This window comes from Emys orbicularis, chromosome 7 (genome assembly GCF_028017835.1).
Source record: "Emys orbicularis isolate rEmyOrb1 chromosome 7, rEmyOrb1.hap1, whole genome shotgun sequence".
Classification (NCBI taxonomy): Eukaryota; Metazoa; Chordata; order Testudines; family Emydidae; genus Emys; species Emys orbicularis.
In genome coordinates, this window is record NC_088689.1 from 39,997,061 (window position 1) to 40,010,280 (window position 13,220).

General features: G+C 38.4%; 1 long non-coding RNA gene across 2 annotated transcripts in view; it reads right to left on the minus strand.

Annotated features, from left to right (window-relative positions):
- LOC135881197 (uncharacterized) overlaps positions 1 to 13,220 on the minus strand; it is a 278,680-nt gene that overhangs the window by 79,292 nt on the left and 186,168 nt on the right. The gene's annotated exons all lie outside the window — the stretch shown is intronic.

A 13,220-nucleotide genomic window follows, 5' to 3' on the forward strand; every position in this document is an offset into this window, starting at 1 on the left:
GTGTTCAGGAAGGGGCTCAGGGCCAGGGGTTGGGGCAGAGGGAGGGTGCGGGGTGCAGGAGGAGTTCGGGGTGTGGGCTCCAGCCCAGCGCTGCTTACTTGAAGCGGCTCCGGCGTGGCAGCAGCACGCACCGGGGCCAGGGCAGGCTCCCTGCCTGCCCTAGCCCCGTGCTGCTCACAGAAGCGGACGGCACCACGTCCCTGCGATCCCTGGGGGGGGAGAGGGGCAGAGGGCTCCGCGTGCTGCCCTCGCTTGTGGGTACCTCCCCCGAAGCTCCCATTGGCTGCGGTGATGGTGGTAACATACATCCATATATATAGGTGTGTCTGTATGTATAGTTTTCATATTGATATGTATGAAAGCATGTAAATCAATCTCTGTATAAGTTCTTTGTTTTGAGAAATTGCTGGTATCTTTGAGTCTTCTTAGCATGCCATATGTATCAGGTATTGCTATGGTAACCTAAATTCTCCCAAGAACTATCAACACCATATTGTAGACTGGAGTTTCTGTTTCAGTCTTTTCAAACTGACAAGGCACTGACCTTTCCATCATATGCATTTTCTAATTATATGAAAAACTGAAAGCAGCTGTGAAGAAAGTTTGTAGGTAGAAAACAACTCACTCCAGTTAGGAGCTGAGGAAGAGTATGAAGAGAGAAAAAAATGACAAAACAGGCATAAAACAGAGATTTAGCAAATATATAGCTCTCTCTGATTAAAGAAATATTGGAAGTCTGACTGGCAGCACACTAAGAAGTCATTGAAGGGAACAATGTATGAAACTCCTCTCACTAAAAAGTATGAGCAGTGCATGATAAAAAAAATATATATAAAATCACTCACCAAGGACAGTTATATCATGTCAGCAAACACATACTAATAATAGCAAATGCGTTCTTTAGCACAGTTGTAAATATTGATACAGACCGAGAGTTATGAGAAAGAGCAGGAAGCATATTCCACAGATAAAAACAATACTTTAAAAAAGCTCTTTGCTCCTACACTCTCAAGGTTATAGAATGGTCAAGTGGCTTATACGATCTGGAGGGTAAGATGACTAGACAGAAGTATTAGCATGAATTCAGAAGTAAAACAAGCGACAGTCTCCTAAAGTTTGATGATTAATTGACCTATCTGAACCTAGATCTCCACACACACCCTCTGCAGCAAGTCAGATCTGTAACAGGTGGAAAGGGAAGATGGTACATTGACCAGCTTCTTTGCTTTAGTGCTGTCAATACCTGTTAAATTCATAATCTCTCTCTTGCCTGCAGCCCAACCCCACATTTCCAGAGGCCATCACCTCGCGCCCCCCCCCCACACACACACACACTCTGGCATTGGGGGAGAGAGGCAAAGCAAGGTGCATTTCATCGCTCAGCAGGGAGAAGGGGTGTGACATTGCACTCCATATACTTTATGAAAATATGCTTATGAACGTGAATATGATGTAACTGGAATACGCTTTATGCAAAAGGTCTCTTGTAAGGTATCATTACAAAGCTTATAATCTACTGAGTGTGTTCATCCAATTTGTTTGCATATATTATTTCTATGTCTGGAGTTAGGAGAATAAGATATAAACTTGTATTAATGATGTAAACATATTAAGTGGAAGCCATTAAGGGTGCTTCAGAATCAATGAACTGTAAATGGCTCTGTTTACAAACCTTCCTGTGTACGTGTGGGCCAGCCCAGGAAGAATGGAGGCTGGGGTCTCACATGACATGTGACCACACGATACTGGAATCCATCTTAAATCTTGTACTTTTCCATTTAGAAGGAGGGGTTGGGGCCAAGCACAGACAAAAGATTCCTGCCTTGTGTCAAAGCTATAAAAGGGGTGGAGCAGGACAAAGGGGGCCAGTCATGAGAAAGCCCCTGCTTACCACCTGAGATGTCTGCTGGCGCTAACAAGGACAATACCAGGGGAAAGGATTGGGCCCAGACTAGGAAGGCATCTACTCTGTGAAAGAAGCTTATTGGAACATCTCTGAGGGTGAGATATTCCCTGTAATCAGTTTCTTAATGTATTAGGCTTAGACTTGCGTGTTTTTGCTTTATTTTGCTTGGTGACTTACTTTGTTCTGTCTGTTATTACTTTAAACCACTTAAATCCTAGTTTTTATACTTAATAAAATCACTTTTGTTTATTAATGAACCCAGAGTAAGTGATTAATAGCTGTGCATATCTCTCTATCAGTGTTATAGAGGGCGGACAATTTATGAGTTTACCCTGTATACGCTTTATACAGAGTAAAACAGAGTTATTTGGGTTTGGATCCCATTGGGAGCTGGGTGCTGGGGAGGTAACCTGCTGAGCTGTTTTTGGTTAAAGTCTGCAGCTTTAGGGGCGTGGCCCAGACCCTGAGTCTTTGTTGCAGCAAGTTAGCGTGTCTGGCTCAACAAGGCAGGGTTCTGGAGTCCCAAGCTGGTAGGGCTCAGAAGTAATTTCAGCACATCAGGTGACAGTCCCAAGGGGGTCTCTGTGACCTAACCCATCACAGGGGTTTCTCAGCAATCTCTCTCTCACCTTCCCTGCAATTGTCCAGAGAATTTCACCTCTCATTCTCACTTTGCTAATGTAACTGTCCAGTAGGGGAGGAGAATTCTTGGCAGTTCTCTTCTACCAGGTACCCCTAGATCATAGCTCCTGCAATCTTTGAGTGGGAGCTCTATGCATGGGAGCAGTGATCCAAATTGCCTACTTATGCCTGACTCAGGACAGCTAGTCTAGCTGTGAATCACTGTTGCACATACAAGAAAAAAGTGATTAATGACTCATTTATTTAGGCCTGGTTATAGCAGAAATAATTAGGTCTGAACCTGAACCAGAAGATCAGTGTCTATGCATTCTATGAATGGACCAAAACTCATGGGGCCAGTTAGAATCTGAGTTTTGATTTTTGTAACCTCTAAGTTTGGAGGGCAAAAGCATTTCCAAACAATAGGCCATTCTTGGTCTATCTTTATCAGAAGTTAAAACAAGTCACCACACTGTAAGGCTGAGTTTTCTTGCACGTGTTTAAAATTCCCTTTCTCCCCCAAGAATGCTTAACATTGAGGATATGTTAGAATTCAAACAGTTAAAATGGATGACATTATGTTAAATCAGTCATTTTACTTTGTTGGTTTTCAGGAGGAGATTTCTTTCAAAGCATTAGGAGTTATGGTTTTCTAAATAAATTTGCCATGCTCATGTAACCCAATGGTGATTGTGCATTACATGTTCTTCTCTGTGATGATCCACAGAGGATATGAATTATTATAGCTAGAGCTGGGTGAAACTTTTCAACTGATTATTGTTGTGGGTGAGTTTTTTGTTTTGTTTTGTTTTGTTTGTTTGTTGTTTCTTTCCCCCCTTCAGATTTGCAGATTTGGGTCAACCAAAACACTTCATGAATTTGTGTGGCTTTTGCAGAGTTATTTCGGTCATTAAAAAACCTGGAAAAAGATTTCAAAGACAACCTAAATGTTCCATTTTTTTATTCTAAATGATTTGTTTAGAAATTTACTTTATATTTTATTAAAAACTTAAAGCTTGAAATCTGAACACATCTTTTGTTCAACCCAAAATGAATTTTTTTAAACTTTTCCATTAGCCACAAATTAAAAAATTTTTTGTTACAGATTGATCCAAAATGCTGACTCTGTTGAAATCAATGAGAGTTTTGCCATTGACTTCAATGGGACCAGGAGTTCACAGTCAGTGTTGGCCTAACTCCATTCTCATTGATGTCATTGAATGAGTTTGAAAATCCCATCAAAAAATGTCATCACCATTTTAAAAGTAAAGTCACTAAGTAGCTAGGGCCCAGTTCTACCACACTTATGCATACTGAGTGGTACCTTGCTCTGTAATTAGACACAATGAAGAAAATGTGTGTACTTGCAGAGCAAGCTATTACTGACTAACAGTAAGGATGGTGGAATCTTTTAATTATCTACCTTTTCCACTGAATAATAAAATCCACTAGTCTTTTATATCTGTAAACCTGAAACAGGTCAAGTAAAATGTACATATTGGGTGTGCAATAGGGATCATATCACAAAACCACTATCATATTTGGCAATGCCTGATAGGAAGGAGGGGACTGTCAGCCTAAAAGACATGTGTTGGATTAGAATTGCAAGGATGTTACAGGTCAGGTCACTACCAGCCTGAACTAGATAAGGCTTTAGCAAATTCAATCAGTCTCCCACTTCTAAAAGAAATCTTATCTAGTTCCCTATGGAAGGCTAGATATTCTGCTGATAGGAAAAGAAGGGCTAGTGTTTGAAAATGTTTTCTAAGATTATGGTATGGTAACAACAATTGTAGTTAGAAAAATATTTGAAATAAGCATGACTGACTGTGTGACATAAATCGAGAAATTAGATGAATTGGACTCGGATGTTCAACCTCATTATTACTCTTCGGAGCCAATGCTTTAGGAACTCAATGGGGTAAAAAAGGCATTGGTTTACTGAGGCTCTAGCTACGCTAGTGTTTTAATTTAAGTAAATTAATTATATGTTTCTTTTTGAATATCTCACTGCACAAATGTCAAATAATTTAGATATTTGTTTTTAGTGTTTGGAGCCAGGAAATGAACATCTCTTATGCGTTTGTTAGAGGGATTTTTTCCCTTGTCTCTCATGTAAGCATACATAATATCTTATTCATGTCATGAGATTATATTCAGCTGATAATTGTTTATACCGTCACACACAACCCTTGTGAATCTTTACTGGGATTCTGAAATAGCCTCAAGCAGAAATATTCTGTTCCTTAAGTTTTCTATTGAGGAAAATGTTGAGATACATACAATCAAATAATAGCTAGGTTATAGGATCTCCGGTTATTAAAGACCAAAAGGTACCAAGTTACTTCTAAATGAGCTTTACAAATGTTATGCATAATGCCAATATTCATTTGCATGCAGGTCTGAATTCAGAATTATATCAAATAAAAATATCAAAGATATTAAAAACCAAGATTAGGCAAAGTAATACTGGGGGCTTGTATTAATGTTACTTTTCTAGGAAATGTAATTGTTTGAATTTTTCATGTCCTGAAAATGTCTTAAAGAATTCTAAAGGTGACCTGCAAAAGAAAAGCAATTGAGCTTGTGTCCTGTGTTGCTACTTTATGATGTAAAGGGTTCCCCCAGCCCATCAGCTTGTATTTTACATTAGAAATTCATGTCTTGCCTACTATAGAAAACAAGAAGATTATGACATCACAGCCACCAATTAAATGAAACCTGATTAACTGAGAGGGGAAGTGATTTTTCATTCAAACTGTTTAGAACTCTCTTCTTTGTTGTTAACACTTATTTTTAAACTTTTAATTAAATAGAAAGCATTTTTATTTGTTGTGAATTCAGTTAAACCCCTGTCTAGACCAGGGTTTATTTCACCACACTACACTGGTATAAATCCCCAGTGAAGATTTGTTGCACTGACATAAAGAATGGAAGATGGGTAGGATCAGCAAGGAAGGCTACCTCTTGGAGGTCAGAAAGCATAGAGATAAAGTGAGAACTGCCAAAAGCCGAGCATAGTGGGACCTTGCAAAGGAAATTAAAATCAATAGTAAAAGGTTCTATAGACATATACATAAAAAGAAAACAAGGAGAGAACAAATGGGACTGCTAAAATGGGGTGGAGATTGAAGATAATCTAGGCATGGCCAAATACCTAAACAAATAGTTTACCTCATTTTTTAATAAGGGTAATGAAGAGTTTAGGGGTAGTAGCTGGGTGGCTAATGGGAACAGGGACATGAAAGTAGAAGTTACCATGTCCAAGGTGGAAGTCAAACTCAAACATCTTAACGGGACTAAAAATGAAATTGCAAGCTCAGTAGCAAGGATTTTTAATGAATCTGTAAATTTGGGGGTCATATGCTCTGACTGGAGAATTGCTAATTAGTACCTATTTTTAAGAAAGGGAAAAAAAGTCATCTGGGAAACTACAGGCCTGTTAGTTTGACTTCAATTGTATGTAAGGGCTTGGAACAAATTTTTAAAGATAAAGTAATTAAGGATATAGAGGTAAACGATAATTGGGATAAAATGCAATGTGGTTTTACAAAAGGTAGATCGTGCCAGACCAACCTGATCTCCTTCTTTGAGAAGATAACTTATTTTTTTAGACAAAGGAAATGCAGTAGATCTAATTTACCTGGATTTCATTTTTTAAATGTTTTTCTATCACCTTAAAAGATCAGAACTAAGACGAGTAATGTTTTTACTGCTTTCATCTTAGGGTGGCTAGTTTTGTCCATGGCAATATTTAAAATGGAGCAATTAGTGGCGGTTCTCCAATCTCAGATGTTCAGGTTTACAGTAACAAATTCAGGAAACCAAGATTGTTCTGAATATTTTTTCCACCTACTCTTTACTCCTATGTTTATACATTGTTTCTATCTCATTGGTTTGTGCATTGCTCCTCTACTAGATATTCTGTAAGCAGATAGTACATCTGCTTTATCATTTCATTTCATCTGGTCACTTAGCTTTGCACCATTTGATAACCTACATGCAGTTGCATTGAGGTCCTTTATCATGTGCTAGGTATTCTTTGCTTGTCTTATATCCTTTTATTTATTTTGGTTTTATTAAATGTCATCTATTGCAATTGCGTCGTTTACCCTTAGGTGTTTCAATTATTTATGAACAAGAAATATTTGCTGTGTTTCACAGTAGATGGTTTCCATTCACCATCTAAACAACTTTGTATATGAACAGAATCATCCTGTTTAATTTTAGAAGCACTTTCATAGGTCTCTCTTTTTACAGTGTATGATTTCTGCCTGTATTCGTTTATTGATCACTTCATTGGAGTTTTTTTGTCTTTTATTAAGACAATTGTATTGAACAAAGTGTTATGGATTTGTAATGACCTCATCAATGTTTGAACTGCTAATTAAAATCTCATAAGAAATCTTAGATACTGAAATAGAGATGTTCTCCAGTAGCTTCTAAATAGTCTGAATTGTCTTCTGGACCAGTGGTTCTCAACCAGGGATCTGGGGCCCCCTGTGGGGCCCTGAGCCGGTTTCGGGGGTATGCCAAAATAAGCCAGAGAGCAGTGCCGGCATTAGACTTGTTTGGACCCAGAGCAGAAAGCTGAAGCCCAAGCCAAAGGCCTGCTGCCCAGGGTTGAAGCTGAAGCCTGAGCAACTTAGCTTCGCAGGGCTGCCTGTTGTGTCGGGCCCCAGGCTATTCTCCTGCTTGCTACCCCCTAATGCTGGCCCTGGCTTTTAATCTACTGGATATGCAGAAAAACAGTTGTTGTCGCAAAGGAGGGCTGTGGAATTTTTTATGGCATGTTGGGGGGGAAGGGCTCAGAAAGAAAAAGGTTGAGAACCCCTGTTCTAGACCAAACCATCTGCTTGTAGATTTCTTGGTGATATTGTGGTAGATTTCAATTCTCACTCTCATATAAAGCTGTGAAGTCATTCATTTAAGGCCAGATTGTCAACCTCTTACTTTCATTGGCACACAACTGCTCACACAAGTACTCCAGGTGATTTCAATGGGACAATTAATAAAAGAGTGGCTGCTCACAAATTTGAGAAAAGAGCTCATACTCTGAGCCTAATAACCCGTGAACCACTGATTTGCTTTTGACAAAATTTCACTTAGCATGAAAGATGATATTCAATTACAGCTTTAAACCTCTTTCTCAAAATATGCAAGTCAAATGGTCCTTTATATGTTGTAGGTACATTGTTCTGATTTAACTGCATCAAAACCAGAAAACACTACTTTTTCTACAGTTTCTCAGACACAATGGTTGCATGCTGACTGTCCTATTATATCAGGAAGAGTTCAAATCATATCCCCTTTTGCCAGTGACTAGTATCCCTTTTATTCTCCTCTTCCACAGGTCACACTCTAGGCTCTTGTTTATCTCTGATGTTTACAGTTTTACTAGCAGGAATTCCTGAAAGATTCACTGGTAATAGTAAGTATTCTGTCTTCTTCAGGTTTCAGAGTAGCAGCCGTGTTAGTCTGTATCCGCAAAAATAACAGGAGTACTTGTGGCACCTTAGAGACTAACAAATTTATTAGAGCATAAGCTTTCGTGGGCTACAACCCACTTCTTCGGATGCATATGCTATATGCTCCTGTTATTTTTGTCTTCTTCAGGTTACAGTCATTAAAGATATCATCGATCACACACACTCTATATTCCATCCAACAGAGGGCAGTAGTACAAACATGCATTGTCAGAGAAGAGGCAAACAAACATGGCTTGTTATTACATAGATGCTTAGCCAAAGAATTGAACAATTCAGCAATCCTTAAAATGTCTGAAAAAATATGACACTGCCTGTAACTCAGCCAAACATGCACCCAAACAAATCTTTCAGTACTAGAGCTGTGTGAATAATTTATTTATTTTTCAGAACTGCTAGGGGGGAAAAAATCAATAAACGGAAAAAAATATTTTTCAATCAATCTGAAACTGAAATATTTTGACATTTTCAGTAAATCAAAAAGTCAGAAAAAATTCTGTTTCAGTTTGAACAAAATGTTTCTTTCAAGCCAAACTATCCTGTTTCATTTCTGGGAACAAATGGCTAGATTCATAAAACCCCACACATGAACTGCTGGTGTGGATGAATAAAAGGTGGTTTGGGGATTATCTTTTAAACATGGTAAACACTTTAAATATTTGATAAATGATAGTAGTATCCATATTCTCTCACTCTGAAGTGTTCCCAGAAAGAGTACTGTTTTTGAAAGGACCAAAATGAAAGGGGGTCACCATTAGAGTTGGTCAAAACTCAGAATTTCCAGTTCACAAGAAAATTTTGACATTTCAAAATCTGGTTTAATTCAGATTCAGACTCTTGAGTGGTAACAGTTAATTAGACCCCATCATTCTGTATGTATAGTTGGTATTATGTTTTCCAATGTGCATTACTTTGCACTTATCAACATAGAATTTCATCTGCCATTTTGTTGCCCAATCACACAGTTTTGTGATATCGCTTTGTAACTCTTCAGTTAGTTTTGAACATGGTCATTTTGAGTTATTGTGTATCATCTTCAAATTTTGCCACCTCACTGTTCACCCCCTTTTCCAGATTATTTAGGCATATGTTAAATAGCAGAGGTCTCAGCACAGAACCTTGGGAGCCTTTTAAAAAAAATTGATGTTGCATTAGCTAGCCTCCAATCATCTGCTGCAGAGGCTGATTTAAGCAATACATATGAAACTGCAGAACTATTTACTGTGGTTTGTAACCTGAATTCCTTCAGAACTCTTGGGTGAATACCATCAGGTCCTGGTGACTTATTATTGTTTAATTTAACAATTTGTTCCAAAACCTCCTCTACTGAAACCTAATTCTGTCACAGTTCCTCAGATTTATCACCTAAAAAGAATAGCTCAAGTGTGGGGACCTCCCCAATATCCTCTGCAGAGAAGACCTATTCAAAGAATTCATTTAGTTTCACCACAACTGCCTCATCTTCCTTGACTGTTCTTTTAGTACCTCCATCATCCAGCGACCCACTGACTGTTTAGCAGGGTTCCTGCTTCTGATGTACTTAAATATGGGTTGTTTTTTTCTTGTTTCTTTTTGTGTGCTTAGCTAGTTAGTCTTCAAATTCTTTCTTGGACTGTCTTATACATTCACACTCAACTTGCCAGAGTTTAAGCACCTTTCTATTTTCCTTAGTGTGATCTGACTTTCAATTTTTAAAGGATGCTTTTTTACCTCAAACCATATCTTTTACTCTACTGTTTAGGCATCTTTTTGGGACCTCTAACTGGTTTTTTGTTTATTTGCTGTATACATTAATTTGAGCCTCTATTATGGTGTTTTTAAATAGACTTCATGCATTTGACCTCTATGACTGTTCCTTTTAATTTCCATTTAACTTGGTTCCTCATTTTTGTGTAGTCCCCTTTTAGACATTAAATGCTACTGAGGTGGGTTTCTTTGGCATTTCCCCCCCCGTACAAGAATATTACATTTAATAATATTATGGTTGCTATTACTGAACAGTTCAGCTATATTCACCTCTTAGACCAGATCCTGTGCTCCATTTAGGAATAAATCAAAAAACGCCTTTCCCATCGTGGGTTCCAAGTTAAGCTGCTTCAAGAAGCAGTCATTTATGGTGCCTAAAAATTTTATCTCTGCATCTCTTCCTGAGGTGCTTTGTACCCAGTCAGTGTGAGCGTAGTTGAAATCCCCCATTTTTATTGTGTTTTCTGCTTTTGTAGCCTCTCCAGTCTCCCTGAGCATTTCACAATCACAGTCACCATCCTGGTCAGGTGGTTCAATAGTATATTGCTACTGCTATACTCTTACTGTTCAAGCATGGAATTTCTATCCATAGAAATTTTATGGTGCAATTTGATTCATTTAAGATTTTTACTATATTTGACGTTCTTTCATATATAGTGCCACTGCCCCACTAACACGACCTACTCCGTCATTCTTATATATTTTGTACCCTGGTATTACTATGTCGCATTTATTATATTCATTCTAACAAGTCTCCATGATGCCTGTTACAGAAATATCCTCATCTAATCACAGGCACTCTAGTTCACCCATCTTAGTATTTAGCTGTCTAGCATTTGTACATAAGCACTTGTACATTTTGTCAATATTCAGTTGCTTGCCTTCATGTATTGTATTTAAATGGAACTTCTATGTTTGACTGTCCCTCACTAGCCCTGGCCTGTACTTTACCAACTTCTTTCCTATCCTCCTTACTATGATAGGGTTCCCACTTTAAAAAATACATCCTAAAGTAGGTCTCTGCTTGAACCATGTGCTCCTCCACACCTGTCGGCTTTCCCCCCTGCCCTTAGTTTAAAAAACCCTCTACAGGCTTTTTAACTTTACGTGCCAGGATTCTTGTTCCATTTTGATTTAGGTGGAGCCCATCCTTTCTTTATAGACTTCTTTTCCTGAAGGTTCCACAGTTCCTAATAAACATAAAACCATCCTCCCTACACCATTGTCTTAGCCACACACTGAGACTCTGCAGTTCTGCGCGTCTTTCTGGCCCTGCATGTGGAACTGGAACCTTTTCAGAGAATGCTACCATGGATGTCCTGGACTTTAATTTCTTACCAGCTGCCTTAATTTTGCCTCCAGTACCTCTCTCCTACCTTTGCCTATGTCATTGGTACCTACATGTACAATAATCAGCAGCTCTTCCCCAGCAATGCACATAAGTCTGTCCTATATGTCTAGTGAGATCTGCAGCCTTCACACCCAGCAGGCAATTTATCATGCAGTTCTCCCAGTCATCACAAACCAACTAGTTATATTTCTAATAATCAAATCATCCATTATTAGTACCTTACTCTTCCTAGTAACTAGGGTTCCCTCCCCAGGAAGGGATGCAAGAGGATACCATGGCATCATCTGGAAGGAAAGTCCCAACTATGGGACTGTTTCCCTCCACACCAGCTTGATGTTCTCCTTCCCTGAGACTTTTGTCCTTCTTAACAGCACAGAGGCTGTCAGACTGGGGGTGGGACCACTTTTCTGCATCCTTGAAAGTCTCCTCTATGTACTTCTTTTTGTTGCTCTTAGCTCTTCCAATTCAGACACTCTAGCCTCAAGAGCCTGTACTCTCTCTCTAAGGGTATCTTGCATGATGTGCCCACACACTTCAGGATCAGGGCTCTAGACTCTTGTATAGAATTGGGAATATTAAAGCAGGTAAATACCTTTTTCTTCTATAAAGCTATGAATGGAGACAAGTTAACATGGAGATGTAGCCCAGTCTGTTAAATAATCAGAATTAAAAGGTCATTTGCCAACAGATTTCACTAGGACTAATCATAGTAATAACTTTCAGCACACGTGTGTTTGCAGAATCAGGGCTTTAGTTAGCTAGTTGATTAAATCCCAGGGTATTGCTTTTGTTCCCTGATTGGATGATTTATGTCACTAAACAATCACAGCATGAATTTCAAATTGTATGTTTGAGTGCAGAATATGCTATATGCATTGGGTAAGTATGGTACGTATTAGCTATGCAGTTCATAAATAATATAAACACTGTTAAAACACGTGCAACTATTATTTTGAATATTTTACAGAAGTATGTATGTTTGTTTTTAGCAGAGCTCACACCCCACTGTGTAGTAATTCTGATACGTTATGACCTTTTTTTCCATTATGAGCACTGTGATACATGTTACAAAATAAACGTTCTACGTATGTAGTAATAGTTTGTATATATCATTTTTTTTAAATCAATTATAGAGATTAAACATACTCAAATGTATCTGAGGTTTTGTGCCATCACTAAAGAAAATCTAGAATACTGCAATTTTCTTGGGCATGTACCTCAATCAATTTTTTGCAATGGAATTTTAAATGGATAAGGGAGGGGAGGAACTATGAAATATCAGGCATTCATGTCCACAGAGGACTGGAGGAGATGGTTAAAGCCAACTGGGGGGAAATAAATAACAAGATTAATTCTATTAGAAGCTATTGAATCTGCCTCATCTGGGAAAAGGGACTATAATAAAGATGAAATCCACTACAGAATTTTATTGCATTTTATAACTGCAACCTTTGGTTAGAAACAGTTTAGCAAAACTGGATATATTTTGTCTTTTCTTTGAGTGGGAACAAAATACACCCATCAACGACAATGTTATGCTTCTGAAGGAAGTGAGGTTTAAAACATCCCAATTTTATCAACTTTTACTGACATTGGCCCCATGGTTGGAAATAAAGAAAACTTATCCCAACATAGTTCTCAGTGGAGACTTTCTGCTTAAGTCTACACAGAGCATTGTGGCAGGATAGGCTAGATTTCCAGGAAACACATTGTTTCCCTTTAGCACACTTGACTCGTAGGGCAAAGGCTCATGGGGAAACTCTCATGGTTTTAGGTCCCTTCTTTGTTTTAGGGCTTGTCCTCTTACCTTCCTTATCTATCAAGTTTCTATTGGTTATGGAGATCATTAGCCAGTTTTCAATCTCTCAACTTTAATATAAGCATCCTGTGGCCGAAAGCATCTCTGTATTTACATCCTACACATTACTGTAATCTTTTTACAAAATAAGCCTTGTGAGGTATCATTTGAAAACTAATAACTCACTGGTCAACAATATCATGGTGACATGTATGTAACACATTCTGTGTAAAATTATGAAATCCTCCTGTATGATGTTAGCACATGTTAAAACCACACAGCCCTGCCCAGGCAGAAGCATCCTGTCTCATA